The sequence below is a fragment of the Falco cherrug genome, chromosome 10 (assembly GCF_023634085.1).
Source record: "Falco cherrug isolate bFalChe1 chromosome 10, bFalChe1.pri, whole genome shotgun sequence".
Lineage (NCBI taxonomy): Eukaryota > Metazoa > Chordata > Aves > Falconiformes > Falconidae > Falco > Falco cherrug.
In genome coordinates, this window is record NC_073706.1 from 31,061,080 (window position 1) to 31,078,071 (window position 16,992).

The 16,992-nt window shown below is 36.4% G+C and overlaps 1 protein-coding gene and 1 pseudogene across 1 annotated transcript in view; both read left to right on the plus strand.

Annotated features, from left to right (window-relative positions):
* Nucleotides 1–16,992, plus strand: part of PDE3B (phosphodiesterase 3B) — an 87,188-nt gene that overhangs the window by 25,234 nt on the left and 44,962 nt on the right. The window lies entirely within an intron of this gene.
* LOC114016830 (U2 spliceosomal RNA) lies at nt 4,399–4,574 on the plus strand (annotated as a pseudogene).

Consider the following 16,992-nt stretch of genomic DNA (forward strand, 5'->3'; position numbering starts at 1 on the left):
GTAAGAAAAGTAACTTATGTGTGAGTGAAGTATCTTTCTCATTGAATCTTCAAGTCCACATTTTGTTGGCGGATAAGATGGTTTGTATGTTTATTCTTAATTGTTTATATCTGAGTGTTGTCTATTTCAGAAGTGAGGTGATTTTTTTTAAAAAAATTATTTACTAGTTAAGGTTTATGAAGGAGAGGGTGAAGAAGGAAAAAAGACACTTATTTAAAACTTGGCCCATATCCAAGGCCAGTTATTAGAACAACAACAAAATTGATCTCCCAGTAAGTCTTACCTCTTTATGGAATACAAAGCTGGCATTGTGGGAGCATAATTCTAAGCAGAATTCTGCAACTGTGCACTTAGTGCATAGACTGCATTTTTCATAATGACTGGACATTTGCTTCTGGGTCTTCGCTTCCTATCACAAGTTATATTAAAAGATTATCCAGGAAGCTTCTGAATGTCTCTGCATGGGAGGTTTACCAGCAGTGAGCCTTGGATAACAGTCTCCTGCTGGTGCTGTCCATTGAAGCACGGTTGAACTGTGCTCTAGCTCCTCAAAATTTCTTAAAAGTATAGCAGTTTGAACAGCTAGTTTTTTCCTTCGTCACCGTGATTATTTCCAGATACAGCAGCAGAAAAATGATGCTTTGTTTCCCAAAGGTACTAGAAAACTGGCAACTCAGTTCTCAGCTGTCATGGTGGGAGGTGTGATGCGAAGTGAATTCAGAATCCTGGAAAAGTTGACTTAGAGTCCATGTACGGGTATATAAATCAGAAAGCAAGCTGAAGCATTTTCTGAACTGTAACAGAATCAACGAGGAAGGCTTTGCTGAGTTTAGTAGAGCCAATTATTTTCTTCAGATCTCTCTGCTTGACTTCCAGATAAACTACTTAGACCTTCGGCTGGTGTCAGAATGTTTCAGTTTGGGATCAAATGGCTATTCTTGGCCCAGATTACTTCTGGACATTGTCCAGAGACAATATTCTTTAGGGGTGCACTGAAATCACAGAAACAGCTTTCTCCCACTCCTGGTAGCAGACCAAAAAATGCTGAGATGAATGGAACCATGCATTAGCTGCTTCAGATCAAATTGATGTTACTTGCTCCTTTTCCTTGGCTTTAGAGAATTTGGGGATGAATTGTGTAAAAGCGCTTGCATGTCAGGAAGTTAATATTTTAAAAAAGAGAGTTAGCCCTGTTTACAGTCCTTTATTTAGTTTTTCCACTTTGCATATGGATGGTGGGATGAAGGGGGAATGTTCCTGATTTTGATCACTTCCATTTGATATAGCATATGTTCCAGTTACCCTTCTCAAATTTGTAGTAATTCTGATGTTAGCTTAAAGGAAGAGGTAGATTGTGTTCTCTTTCAATGCAGTTTTTTTTATTGGAGATGTGGACAGCAAAAAACTGTGATAAATGCATACACAGCTTCTTGTATCTGAGTAACTAATTATAGTTCAGGGGTTGAGAGTGACTGTTGAACATGAGGTTTCGTATTGGAAATACGTCAAAATAATATGAAAATAAGCGTTCTGGTTTTTTGTAGTATTGACTCATATTATTCAGGTTTCTTCTCTGCAGTGTCCTCTTTTTGGCATTCTAGTTTTAGCCTCTTCCTTCATGTTTTCTCAGAACTAGCAAGTGGAACGTGAGCACACAAGGTACAGTCTCTCTAACATTGCAGTGCATTCCTATTAGGCCCAGTTCTGATGAGAAAACTGCTTAATTTTCACAGCCTGAAGCTGGAGGATGCCTACTAGAGGTGTAATCCATAAATTTAGTGCTTAACTTTAAATAACATTTTTTTGAACTTGTGCAAGCTATGCACTTTTTCCCTTCTTCAATAGATTTCCAAAAGTGTAACAAGTGGTTAGAAACTTCATAATATGTTGTTACAGAATGGGAAGTATTGGGCTACTCAAAATTTGAGCTTTACTTGTAAGTTACTCTGGACCAGTAAATTAAACCTGTACGTACAGTTTTCACTTACATTCTTTCTAAATTAAAATTCTCTTAACTGTAAAATTAAGTTTATTTGGGAAACTGTCACAAACTGCTTCGTAGCTGTATAGTTTTATGTTGTTTATTCTTCAGGGTCTTCAGAATAATTTTTGTATTGAGTTATTTAAGGCAGAGCACTTCTAAGTTCCTTAAATGATACACTTTCTAAACATTTGATGATTTAGAAAATAGTGATGGGATGATTATTTCTACTGGTGCAGGTTGTTTTGTGAGATCTTTTGTTTTCCTGCTGTGGGAACAACAGGGCTTTGTCCCTGTAAACAGTTAGCCAATGAAGTTGTTACTGGATTTGAATTTTTGTTTACAGATTAAACAGAAGTGAAAGAAGCTCAAAGCTTGCATTCCAAAACTGGTGGTTGGTTTTTTTTTTTTTTTCTGGGGGTGTGTGTAGGGTGGTGGGAAGTGGAAATTGTAACATTTAGAATATAGAAAAGTAAATCTATTACTCTTGGTATTCACTGCAAAATATTTAAGCAGATAAAAGTTCTTTGAATAATGCATGAAGTTTTGGAAAAGATCTTTTGTAGTTCTATTTATAAATTTGTGTTTCTTTCCTGAAACTATGGTGAGCCCTGCATACTGTCATTCTTTCTCAATTGTAAACATAGTTTTGGTACTACCACTTTTGCACCAAATGCTGTTCCTAGGCGACTGCTGACGTCAGTTGGTGCAGCACAAGAAGGTTTGTGTGTTTATCTGCTGCGGGCAGACTCTTAGAAAAGACGAAAGTATGTAACTAGATTAGGCCAAAGAGATTGCTGCTTTAAATAAGGATACGTACCGTTTGCAGTGTCATTCTTTATTTTTTCTGTATTTTATTTTGATTAACAGTTGTATCTTCTGTTGCATATGTCACAGTAACTAGTTTGCAGGAGATAAGGAGGACTATATATTCTCTTTGCTATTGCTTTAAAGGGGTAGCCTTTTTTCCTTCTTTTCTATAGCATAGTTAGAATGAGAATTTAAAAGGAGTATGTGTTGTGGCATAAAGCTTTCACATAATAGGGCTATTAGAAATGAAATCAGGCATACAATTTCCCATTCCAGTGAAACATATTTACTTAAAGATTTTTGGCCAGAGTCTATACATTTGGAAAAACTGGAATTATACTCTTGGAATAGTTTACTGCATGCCTTTGTGTCAAATAGAGTTAGAGTAGAGCTGGTTTAATGACCTTTGTGATATTTTTTTGTCTTTCGATTATACTTGCAGCACACCCACGATGAATAAAACTTACCTGTAGTAAAAACTCTGTAGAAAATCCTTTTATGAAAAAGAAAGGAAATAGCAATGGGACTGCACTCATGGTAGGCCAAAGAACAAAACTAAGAAGTTTATAGGAAGTAGTAGTACTGGATGGTTTAATAAGGCAGGAAGAAAAATGACAAGCACAGAATCTCTTCTTCAGGTTGAACAATAGAATCAGCAACTTCCAGAACTGAATAAAAGCAGGTAACAATTGCTCCAAATTAACTTAAATCACAGTAAAATTAAAGAAAATGTCAGGCTAAATAAGGTCCGCTTTGAATGTGGCTGTGGTGATGGTCTTGCTGGTTTTGAAGTTCACCTCAATCTTTTTACCTTTCATGTACTGTTTGTTATATTGTGCTGTCCAGTCTGGCCCTGAAAATCTTCAAAGATGAAAGCTGCACAGCCTCTCTGGGCATTCTGCTTTACCTTGTCCCACTGCTTGTGTGTTGTCATAGTGAGAAATTTTTTTCCTTATGTCTAGTCTGAACTTTTCATTTCAACATTGCCTCTTGTCTTTCCATTACACACCACCGGATACAGCCTGGCTTTGTTGCTATGATGGTCTCCTCTTAGGCACCGGCAGGCTGCTGTTAGGTCCCCCCCCAAAAGCCATTGCTTCTCCAGACCAGACAAGCCCAGCTCCCCCAGCCTCTCCTCACAGGGTAGGTTCTCCAGTCCTGTAGTAATCATGTGGTCCTCTGCTGAACTTGTTCCATGTTATCAACGTGTGTCTAGTACTGGGGAGCCCCAGACCGGATGTACCGGTCTGGATATGGTCTCACAAGACCCGAGCAGAGGGGGCAGTCATTTCCTTTAGTCTAATGGCTGTGCTGCTGTGAATATAGGCCAGCATACATTTGGCCACCTTTGCTGCCAGGGCACACTGCAGGCTCATGTTCAGCCCTTCATTCTTTTCAGAACAGCTCTCAGCCTCTATAGCTTCTTCCTTGCCAGGTTCAGGGCTTTGTGTATGTTGCTGTTGAATTTTGTAAGACTCCTGTTCACTCATTCTTCCAGTTTGTCTAGGTCCTGTTCTTAAACAAATGGTGAAGTTACTTGTGAGTTTCATTAGTAAAAAAGCATAAAAATGCCTCAGATTAAGAGTTCATTTAGCTTAGTATTCTGTTTTTAATCTCTGATCTTTGTCTAAGATCAAGTTTAACATCTGTTCTTACCAGTTAAATATCTTTAACATCCTTGAGTTGAACTATTAAACAGATTTTTGGGACTGAAAGATGGGTTAGAACTTTATCCTATGTGTCTGCCTGTTATTGCAGTGTCTCCAGAAGAAGTACACCAAGGCAAAAATCAATAAAAACAGTAATCATAAGTTGCTGCTTATTATCTTCCCATCCATTACAAGGGCTAATGTGCAATTAAATGCATTAAAGATCATGGGGGGAAAGAAAGTAGTCATAATCAGAGGCTGATGGAAGGATAAAAATACGATAACATGATGCTCTTCCTGCCGCACCCACTTGTACCACCTTCCTACACTCTCCCAACTTCCACCTGTTTTCAGCTCAGAGGGCTTCCTAATGTACTTCAGCTATTTAGTTACAAGTGCCTGTTCAGTCTCCTCTTCAATTTATGGGCCCTTCCTCCTTTGCCTAGTTTCCCCTTGAACTTATTTAAGCTTCTTTCATCCCCAACTTCCTTTGATAGAGCAGGTCACTTACTACCTGCTAGCGAAAAACTGTCTCTTTTTGTTTTGGACCTGACTTGTCCTAGCTCTTCCTAATGGCTTCTGGTGCTTGTGGTCGGTTGAGTTTAACTTTCTTATGACCAGTTCCTTAGGCAGAATATGCAACAATCATGAGTTCAGTGTAGCAATATACATGAAGTCTAGCAGTGAGAATAACTAATTGGTTTAAAAATTATTTTAAGGTGATTTGAGAGACCAGCTTGATATGTCAAGAGTTCATGACTTTGTATATTCTTAGATTGAATATAATGCAGTAATACATAGTTTTGCTGTTTTCTGGCAGCTGGTAACTGTCTGCCATTAGGATTTTTTGTTGCAGGATGATGCCACTCAGAGTTCTGCCCACCGATAGCAAATGCTCTTGTGCAAAACGCATGGAGAACAGCAGAAAAATCTGCTCACTGTGAAACGATACCATGCTATTAATTTCCTTTTGCAGGGGAGAGTTGTTGATTCTGTGTTGCGTGAGATCAGTTGTAATTACTGTAACTGTCTTTGCATAATTACAAAGAAATGGCAGCATTTTGGACGTACAGTTTGGGTTTTTACAAGTTTTTGTTCTGTGGGTTCTGCTCTTGTTCAGAGAGCAAATGTATGTTTTTGTAATAAACGGATTATTCAAAAAAATATCCTTTCAGTGTCGCTGACTTCAAAAGTCAGCCACAGCCAAGATCCCAAAATACAGTTTTATAGACACAGAAAAGATCACTCTTTCCTTGTTTGGTTATGTGTTAACAGTAAAACGAATAATATTTAAATATTTTTTACAAAGGTAACTCATTGTTTATGACTGATGATCCTATAACAATCCGATTTCAAATTCTAAAAGCTGCTGATCTGGGATACTATAGAAAATATATTGAATTTCTATAATGATTTTTTTAATGATCCTGTTTAATTTGTTAAACAGTTGCTGTAATCTTTTCTTGAATTAGAGGTATAAAAAATTTAAATGAAATTTTCAAGAACACCTGTGATTTAACCATAATTATCTTAAATTGAGACAAAGCAACAGGCTTTTATTACATTTCCTAACTGCAGTACAACCTATAGCAACCATTCTTGTCTCAGGTTTCTTAGTTACCTTCCTGATGTTCAATTAGTTTGTGAAACTGTAACTGGGCTCTGATCCAAAAGCTTTTCTCTGTAAATTTGTAATAGACATATTGAGAAGCATTTCTCTCTAGACTTGCAAGAAATATCTGTGGTGCTTTTTATAACTTTTGGTAAGTTATTTGCTGGATTATTATTAGTAGTCCAGTGGTTACTTTTCAAAAAGTAACATTTTCAGTGCAGCATCGTAATATTTTAAAGCTGCATTATTTCATCATCTAAGGTTTTTTCATACTTTTTCAATACATCTTAAACTAGCAACCACAATTTTAAAATTCTGAAATACAGTGTAGAGTCAACAGAACTTTTCAGAACACTTTGGCTCATTTGCATAGGAAAATGGTTTTAATAAGGAAATACTAAATTGGGAAGATGTGTGATGTTAGTATGAAATGCTGGAAATGGAATAATCTTTCACTGATAAATGGCTAACAGATCTTGTTGTTTTGCTCATTGTTTATACAGAAGTTATGAAAATACAAATTTTTTGTAACTTTGATCCTGTAAAAATGTCCTGAAAGGCTAGGAGACTTCAACAGGTACAGCTTAATTTTGGTTAGCATGTGTTATACAGCAATTAATAGGAAAGTTGGCTGATAAGGTGCATTTATAAAGTTGCAAATCAAATATATTTGTACATAAGTGGTGAAGATGCTTTCAGTCTCTATAGCCCAGAATAAACACTTCCATGAGGTTCACATATGGCTGCCAAAAAAAGGAAAGGTTTGTAGCTAAACTAGGCATGATATCTGAAAGAATCAGTTTCAACTCAAATGTGGTGATGCCTAATGTAGTCTTTGGAGGCTTTGTTCTGTGATTTCCTTTTGAGTTGTTCTTTTTTGGAGGCAACTGCTTTAATGTGTTGTTTCTAGAAACAATTCATAGCATATTTTGTGAAATATTACCTATTCGCTTTCTGCTTTTAGTAGCTTTGCCTCATTGCTATATTCCAGAAACTGACCATTCTTTTTGGGCAAATAATTGGTTCTCTTACATGCTGTACAGCAGTGGTCCACAGACTACTTGGGATGGCTGATGGTTACTACCCCACTTTGGGTTACAGAAGTTGCAAGGGGACTTCCATCCCTGAGGTAAAAACTTAACTGCTTGTTAGTATTTGGAGTAATAACCCTAGCAGAAATGAGGCTTGAAATGGAAATTATCACAACGAGGGAAATAAAGCTGGCAACTACTCCTTTTGGTATAAAGGGAAGATGGGGATACAGGATAACATTTATTCTTTCATAGAAAACCTTTACTGTTGACATAACTCTGTGACCTCTTGAGGTTCCTTTCAAACAGAGTTATCCTAGAAGACTATGTACCTGTTGGTGTGAAATTTTGTGTAGACATAGGTAACCAGTTCAGGTACTGCTGAGGGCATGTCTGCCATAGCATATAATTCTTCTGAGGATGTGAATCTTAGGAAAGAAGGTTCTGAGTCAGTGTCGAACTCCAGCCACTGTGGCTACTGAGCTAGTACTACCTCAGTTTTTACTCTTTGCTAGCTTTTATAAATGAACTGAAAGAATCTTAGTATCTTTGGCTACCGCTCATAACTCTTCTGTCATTGTAGAAATAGTCCATACAGCTTTGTATGTCCCACCTTTCTTTTCTTGGGATTTAAACTTGCAAAAAACTAGAGATACTAATTCCTTTAACCAGTACCTCAAACAGTCCGTTAGCTTACTGTGTAAATGTAAGCTAATGGCATGTATTAATTCTATGTTTCAAAAAGTGGTGGGACCAGACTAAATGTTTAGTGTTCTGAAACGTGTTTTGCATACCTGTAGTATGTTCTCACTGTGTAGCACAGCAGTAATAGCATCTGTGTTCAAATCATATTATGTCCTCAAGTATCATTAAAACCTGAAAAATTCTGCTAATGTGATGTAAATCTTAAGTTGCACTGATGTTTAACTTAGCATTTTGGTTAAGTCTTGTGAGGTTTGGAGGAAAATGTTCATATGTGTTAACGCTATTTTGCAATGCTGTCTGACTGCAGCATTAGTTGCCTTTAATGTCAGTGACAAAACTCCTCAAAAATTAAAACCTCTTGGTGTTTTCAATTTAGTTCTCTTGTCCCCACACTGGTATGAAACCTTTGTTGATTTTGAATGCTGCAGTTTAATGCTGCTGAAGTAATTAACTACAGAATGAGCTTTGAAGTCTATTTTACTTAAAAGCATTGAGTCTGTATCTTCCTTTAAAGAATCGTGTTCTGTTATGGAAGAATTATCAGAAATTTGCATCTTTTAAACTGGGGAAAGAAGTGATACCATACGATTCTTGTCCTTCATTAGATTACATCTGCAAAGTATGTAATATATAACGAGTAAACTACTTACATGATTCACATTAGAATTTTTGAACTGTTTTACTATGTAAGTGCAAAATCCATTTTAAAATTCTCAGTTTGTGAAACATATAAAACTTTTTTGTCTTTCATAAACAGGTTACAGGTCGATTTTGAACCTACTGATCTTTAGTTTAACTGCTGGTACTTGAGCTACAGAAATAATTTTGAAATCCTTCTGTAGACCTGTTCCTGAAGAAATATTTGATGCATCTTTACTCAATTAATTAGTGAATCTTGGGGTTTTTGTGGGTGAATAAATGTGCAACAGAGGAACCCTGACATAGGAAAGGTGCTGGATCACACAGCAAGCTGAAATTTCAGTGCTTGATCAGGTTAGAATCTGGTAAGGCCCTGCTGGATGTCACTCTCCTCCATTAGGTGGAGGTGCTACACTCTCTTTTGAGACTGATTTGTGAAGCTTGTCTTCATTAACTATTATAAGGCTTGAAGCAGCTGTTCGATGAACTGGATAACTAAGAAATCATTACCAAACATACTGTAACAGAAAAATATGCTCCTAAGGTCTACAAGAATTCCTCATCGCATCAGCAGTTTACTGGATTTATGTTAATAGGACTTTAAAAATTGGGTAGTCCTTTATGCCCAGATTTATCAAGAAAGCTAGAAATTAATAGTGGTATTATGGGTAGAAATAACACAGTAGAAGAGTTTGCAAAAACTATCTTGCAAACCAGTCTAAAGAAAAAGAAGAACAATATTTCTGTTTTTTAAAAATTGTTATCTATGTGTTTAAGATTAATGAAAATCTTGGAAGTCTAAAGAATCCAGATAATTGTGAATTGGTGGCTATTGAGTGAGTTGGAGTTAATATTGGTATTAATTTAAACTGCTAGATAAAGAATAAGTTATATGTCATGACAGGAAAAAATATCTTGGAAGCTAGAATGAGTATCTTTTATAAAGCTGTACTGTGCAATGTTAGTACTATTGAGAATTACTACTAAATATTAATTTAGATAGTGCATGTGAGTTAAAACAATAAATATTTTGTGGAGATTATGTGAATACGTCTTCAGCTGGGTATACATATGAGTAATTATGGAAATGCTTGCAGGCACTTGTCGGTTCCTGGGTTGGCAGCTAAGAAATCAGATAAATAGCTAAGAATTTTTAAAAATGTTTCAACAAGATTTTTTCTCTCTTCAGAGATCTTGCATTTTGAAGCACCTTAAGAATTTTAAAACTATATTAATGTAAAAACATATCATTATGTAGATTGCTTAGATTTTTGCATGAAGGTGGGGTGCTCAGACTAAATCTTTTGATACCACCAATGATTGTTTATTGAAGCAGCCATTCAGAGAAACCAGAAAAGGTAATCCAACTGTTAACTTCTTTCTGAGGAATATTTAGGATCTGTTTCAAAATAGCAATCAGAGAGCATCTTTGTAATGACAATTGCAATGTCAGCGGTCATTCAGAATTCATATTGGAGCAATGGAAACCAAAAATCCATTACACTTGTGCTCAGAAAAAATGTTAAAAAAAGGGGGGAAAGTAAATAAAATAGAATCCCTGCAGGCGACATAGAGACTATTCAAAGACATTATACTGGAAATTTGAGACAAATGCGTGCCATTTATCAAAATAAGATATAAAGATATAAAAAAAAAAAGCCATGATTAAACAGGATGGTGAAAAAGGCTCATAGGAAAAAGTAAGCATTCTTGAAAAAAAGTTAGGCTTGTATTTAGAACACACAGGTTAAATGTAATAGTCCAAGGCAGATAAAAAATAATATGAAGAGCAGCTTGTAGAATATATAAAAAAATATTAATTATATTTATACAAATACATTAGAAGCTTGAAGCCTCCCAGAATGCCTGTAGGACTAGCAGGTTCTAAGAAATAGAAGGAGCATATAAGATGAGGCCACAGCAGGAAAAGAGAAGATTATTTTTGATAATGCTTGCTGTGGTAGAACCTGGAGAAAAATCGTATGCTGAAGTTTACAGGCAATGTTTCAGAGGGTTTAAGGCAAATTTAAGTATCATAAAAGAAATTTGTTAAAGGAAGACCAGGAAAATGTCAGGACCAGATAATGCATACCCAAGGCTCTTGAGAACCTTGAGGGTGAAACAACTAAATTGCTGAATGTAATATGCTTTTTACTTAAAATTTATTAGGTCCCAGCTTGACTGCAAGTTGGCCGATGTCATGTCACTTCATGAAAGTTCCCAGAAGAGCTCTAAAGAACTCTTGGCTGATAATCATGGCTTTCATAGCAGGCAAATTGGTAGAAATCATTACAAACATTAACATTACTCATTTTGGAGAAAGATGATGTCTTGGGGAAGAGTCAACACAACTCGACTTTAGCAGGTCTTGCGTCAAACATGAGAATTTTTTTAAGGAACCGGCAAGTTTGTTGATAATAAGGATCCACCTGACACAGTGTGCTTGGATTTCTAAAAGGCAAGATTGGAAAATGGAAGAGAAAGAGGTAACAGGGCTAATCCAAGCTATCGGAAACCCTTTCATACAAGGCACTATGAGGGCAGCTGTGGGGAAAGTTCACTCCATCCCAGCCAGAATGAATATTTATACTGTTTGTGTACCTTCCACTTTGTCACTTTAAGTACCAGTTATTAGGAGTTTGAGGAACTCTAAGAATCTGATTTGATTGGAATGCCAAAGGCAGGGGCAGCTGATGTATCTGACAGTAAGTATTGATACAGGAGTTGCTTTTATTTGGTGGATTTTGTTAGCATGATTCCATGGAGTCCCTCTTGAGGAACTCAAATTACAAGTACCTAAAACGCATTTTTATATAATGCTATAGGTCATAAAAATGTAAAACCTGGGCTGCATATAGACATATTTGGGTAGAGATTTGTATGATTTATTTTTTTAGCTCTGCACATAGGAGGAGAACATTTGTTAGGTTAGGTAAAGGGTTCTGAAGTGAAGTCAAATTTTGTTAAGCCTGTCTAGCCAAAACTGATTGGTAAATTGATTTCTATTATAATCTAACTTGTCTTTGCCTCCATTTTCCCAAATGAGAACTGCTAACTTGGCACATAGACTAAACTTACCTTATTCTTTCTTTCTTTTGATTAAGACCAATGTTGTCTGAAACTCCTTTGTTGTACGGCAAGACTGGAAACTGAAGAGGAATGGCCTTTATGACAAGGATGTGTGTATTGTTATCTTTGTGAAAATCTGCTTTCAGATGGCTTATACTTTTTAAAAATTTTATTTTGTATATGCTCAATAAAACTTCTTTCATCTTTATAGCACCGTACCTGAAGATTCCACCATCATGAGTATGATCCTATCTGAAGTGGACTTGGCCTATAGTTTCAGTTGTGAGCTTGAGCTGTGCCTGAGAACTAAACAGGAGGATGCTTTCTTCTGTGCTTTGTCCCTCCCTTGTTTTGTCTTGCCTGATTTGATTGCAGTAAGGATAAGAACTGGATATGGTGGTGGGGAAGAAAAGAAGTTAAAAGGTTTTGGTAAGCAGGAGGGAAGAAGTTGGGACTGAGGGAGTGGAGGTGCAAATGGTGGTTTGAACTTGAATGAGAATGGGATAATTTTATATCTGGAGTAACGAGACTGACATGCTAGACCAAGAGGTTGTGATGAGAAGCTTGAGAAGTAAACATAGTTGTAGGTAACTGGAGTAAGGAGGTAAGGGTTGCATCTGGATTAATGATGGAAGGGACATGGCTGTAAATCTTGTATTTGAGAGAGCAAACAGAAGTTTGTGCCTGCTGAGGAACATTGCAGTTCAGGAACCTGAATGACACCATCTCCCTCTGCTGCAAGCAACCACCTTGAGAAAGGCTCTTAGTGCTTTCTAATACTCATCTGAATAAAAAATACTAACCTGACTTCTACTGTTGCTTTTCCCAATGGGGCAGATCTTCTGGTGGCTTGTCACTCCATCAGTGTGGTGACATATGGTGGAATTTAGGAGTTTTGGTTTGTCATCTTGAGAAAAATTAGGCATTAGCAATAAAAAAGCTATTTGGAATATTGGAATTGAAAAATTACATAGTTCTGAAAATAAAGGTGCTTATGATTTTGAAAGTTCAAATTATATCATTCCATGCCACTCAAATCCTGAAATTTGTGGTGCAACACAGTGAATAATGAGAGATTTTGTTTTGTTTTGTTTTCTCACTGTAGTTCCCAGTTCTGTGTGTCCCCAAATAAATGTAAAGAATGAGTCAGAGGTCAGAAAAAAAGAAGTGATGGGCTTAGGCTTGAGGCAGTTGTATATTACATTGGAGAACTGAGTTTTATTCTGACTTGGTCATTGAAATTTCTTTGTGTGTGTGAGATCCTTGGTGAGTCACTAAAGTCTTAACTTTTCCTAAGTGGTTAGTAAGTGTGTGTGTGTGTGTGTATTGGTTTGGTGGTTTTGGTTGGGTTTTTTTTTTGGGGGGGTTGAGTTGTTTTCAGACCATGGATCTGATTTGTAGTAATAGTAACCACTCTTTGCTGTAGCCAAAGACTATCAACGTACTTTGAAAGACGTATCAACAAGGTACTTTGAATGCCTAAAATCTATGTAAGTGATGAAAGAAACTGACATCCAAATTTAGCAGGATTATTTTTAATTAATTTTGTAAGAATTTTTGTGAATATTCGGGTGTTATGATGGCAGGCACTATACTAAAGCCAGAGGAAGTAAAAAAAAAAAAAAAAAAAAAAAAGTGGTTTTTCAACTGCATTCAGCAAGTATGGAGCCATACGCTGGACAATAAAGAAGCAGAGTATTGTGCTTTCTGTGGACCTGATCCATTGTCTTTCAGGTGTGGCAACTCACACTTGCTATATTCCTTGTTGACAGATTTCCGTCTCATTTACCTATTTGTAAATCCCTTAAAACTAAGTCCTCTCAGTATATTGACAAGGAGTATCTTTGCAGCTTTTTCTATTTATACAGACGTTATTAGCATGATATATTCTTAACACAATTATTGTGTCAAACTTGAGGCTACCTTATGAGACTGAGAATCTGAGATACGTTTTCTACATTGAATTTTGAAAATTTTTTTCTGTTCACCTGAATAAGTGATGAACTACTTACACGCATCACCAAAAAGGCGTATGACAGCTAATTAATGGTTCTGCTGCAATAGAACAAATTCTCTCAGTTATGAATGAAATTTTTGTTTACAATACCTGAGCACGTGGCAGTGGTACTGTGATCCTAAAACATTAGCAACAATATTTTTGATGTCTAAAACACCGTGAGTGCTGCTTATGCAACTAATATGCATGCGTGTGTGTATATGTATATTATACTATACATTACTGCAGATTTTTATATATTTCTGTTCAAATATTGGAGTTTTATGTACAGTAAAGCATGTGATGCTTTTAAGAAATTTGCAATTACGCTTTGCAGTTTTGCTTGAAATGTTATACTAATAGCCTAATTCACTTCTGTTGTACGTGATTCTGATAAAGCCTTTCCTTTTCCAGCAATCATTTATCTTTTTGCCAGGTATAGGCTGGATGTGTTCAGAGAAAAGAATCTTCGATAATTAGAGATATACAATAAATTCTATAGTCGATAAGGCTTTTTAAGAGCTATGTCTTATTTTGTTTCAGGGTTGAAAGTATGACAAGAAAAGATCATGTTGTGGTTGTAATAGCTGAATGACGAAGAATCTTTGATAGTGTTGTTATGCTGATAACCAGTCTATTTCAGTTGCCATTCTCTCTTGGTCTGTCTTTAAAATATTTATCATAATGCTTTCATCTGTCTTGGCAGAGATTGAGAAGGTGGTTGGTTTTTTTTTAAAATAACATTATAGAAATCTCATTAGAAAATTAATTAGTATTCTATTCACATTTTGGAAGTTTGGAAGTGAGGTCACACTAAATGGGTGGAATAGAAATAAATACTGATTTGTTTCCTTACTTAAAATGGTCTAAGTTAACCTTGTACTCCATAATCATTTAGACATGTGGGTGGGTATATTGCTATGGCTTGGCTAGTTTATCATACATCAGCTGTTCTGCAGTAATAGCACATGAATTTGCTTTTATTTCCAGTGTAGTAATACATTCCCAGTATATTTTCTCTGAGGGGTGATAACTTGAAGTATTTTATTTTTAAAAAACAGTAAGAGGCTTTATTCAGATGGAGCAGCTGAAAAGTAGCAGCTTGCACCACACTAATTGCCTAATGGATGGGTCCGAGAGGGCCTAATGGTTAGAAAAATGTCCCACTTCCCTGGGTAGATTCAATTCTACGTGAAACTGCAGCGCTTTTCCTGTCTTGAGTCATGCATTACCAACCTATTTCTACCAGTTGAGAAAGCAGGTAATTCCCATTTCCTGGAGTTAAGAGACATATATAGAGAGAGCTTTGGATTTATCAGGTTGCTTCAAGAGATTATTATAATGTTTGTGCTTTTATTACTATATTAATAACTTCCAAGAGTTTACTTTGCACTTTCTTTAGAATACTACAAAGAAATTTGGCCTACTGCTTGCACAGCACATATAAGAATGTTAAATGGGTTGATTTAATTTATTACATTAATATTAGGAATCTCAACATTAGTCTTTGGTTTGAGCACAGGTTCAGTTAACACAATTTCTATCCCCTTCATTTGACCCAATAGTTTCAGATGCTGAATGATGATTTTAAACTGATAATAAATATCTTTTGAGCTGTTTTTCTTTTTCCTTTGGAATATCTAGTTGGAGAGCTGTCTCCACCGCTTTGGCAGGCAACTTCTGTCACTTAATCCAGTGGCATCCAAGTTTTTCTAAATTGTGAGTGAAAAACAGTCTCCTAGCCTTTCACTGCCTATATTGGTGCTGTTCAGAATGACGGATTTTATCTGCCCACTATGTAGCATGCAGATTCCTCAGTAGTTTAGCTTCTTCTCCTTTCCCACCAGCCTGTAGCAATTTAGTTCAAACATTTGCATGTTAATAGTATAAAAAAAGTCAAATTAGCATCTTTTACCACCAGTAATCATTTTCTATACAGACTGATGAGGCTGTAATGAACCAGTTATGAGAGGGCAACTCATGAATATAAATAGTCCCATTTTACAAGTATTTTGCCAAGGTCAGTGGGAGAGAGGAGGGAGGTCAGAAGTAGCTCCTTAGTCACAATCACATCTGGAGCTGAAACAAACTTTCTTTGTCTGTAGAACTTTGGCAGTGTTTTAGAGTTGCCAGAGTTTAGATGCTAAAATCTGGGACAATGGCAGAGAACTAAATTGCACATACATAGATTAACTGTGCATGGAAAGTACAATTTATCTGCATAATCACTTTTTCTGGATGCCCTGTGGCTTTGATTTGTGCATGTTTGGGAAAACAACTGTTACCACAGAAATACAGGAAAAAGCCATACCCTATATGCTTTTCATAAGGCATTGGATTTGACCACTAGAACATAACATCTTAATTATACAGGACATCTGGCAGGCCTATGAGGTTCAGTCTGCATTTTTCCCTCATCACAGAGGAAATATTAATGCATCAGCAGAAGCATGCTTTGGATACAGCGATTATTGTTCAAGATAGCACTACTGGCACTTGTTTTTGACCTCTAGACTTTTTTCTGCTTGGCAGTGGCTTTTGCTATTGTCCAAGTGCAGACTAGTGTCTTCTCAAAGAAAAAAATATTTTTGTTTTCTCTTATCTGTCAGTCTATCCACTTAAGTAGTTTCTGTTATGATAATATTATAAAATGCGACTCACAAATTGCCTCAGAGTGGAGAGAGGGGGAAAAAAAGCATGTCTGCAAATTCCAAAAAGGGTAGTGCTTATGTGATTCTTTTTGCAGTTTCTCAGTTTAAAACTGGATTTTAAGGAAGCTGTCTTGGGAATGTAAGCTCTTTAGGGGAAGAGGGCACAAGTTGTCTCAAAATTTAGGAACTCAAGACAGCAAGTTATGGCTGCAAAGAACACCATAGCCAATGGACATGGTCGTGGGTACTTTCTAGAAAGTATTTTCCAGCCAAAATAATCTCAATTTTTTAAAGGTACATAGCAGTTATTTTCCTTCCATATCCAACATCTCAAACTGATGGGGTACATAAACTTTTTCTGTAATTACTGACCAATCTTGTAGCTTCACTGAATAAATATTTTATATTTGACAGTCGTTATACATAATCAGTCTCAAATAATACCATAGTGATTCCTCTCTTGATATGCTTGACGAGTGAAAAATAAACCAAGCATTGCATCCTCATGCCCCCTGAAACATTCCCACAGGTTTGAATTACTGTTGGATATGGGACTTGCCACTTTCCAACTTCAGGGGTTCTTACGTTACAGTTCAGCATAAAACTGTGGTGCCATATAGATTTGGGAAACTTGAGGTACTTATAAATTACCTAATGGCCACGGTGATACATGTCTGAAATGAGAGTTGTGGTAAAAGGTTTTGAACGTTTTTAGTTTTTTCTGCTGTGATGAGGAATGGTTCTTAATCTGCTGTTATCTGGGCTGAATGAAGGCAGGAGCAACATTAGTTTCCTTTGGGCATCATCTGCCCAGCGCAGTAGCCTTCCCATGCGACTGATGAGTAGCAA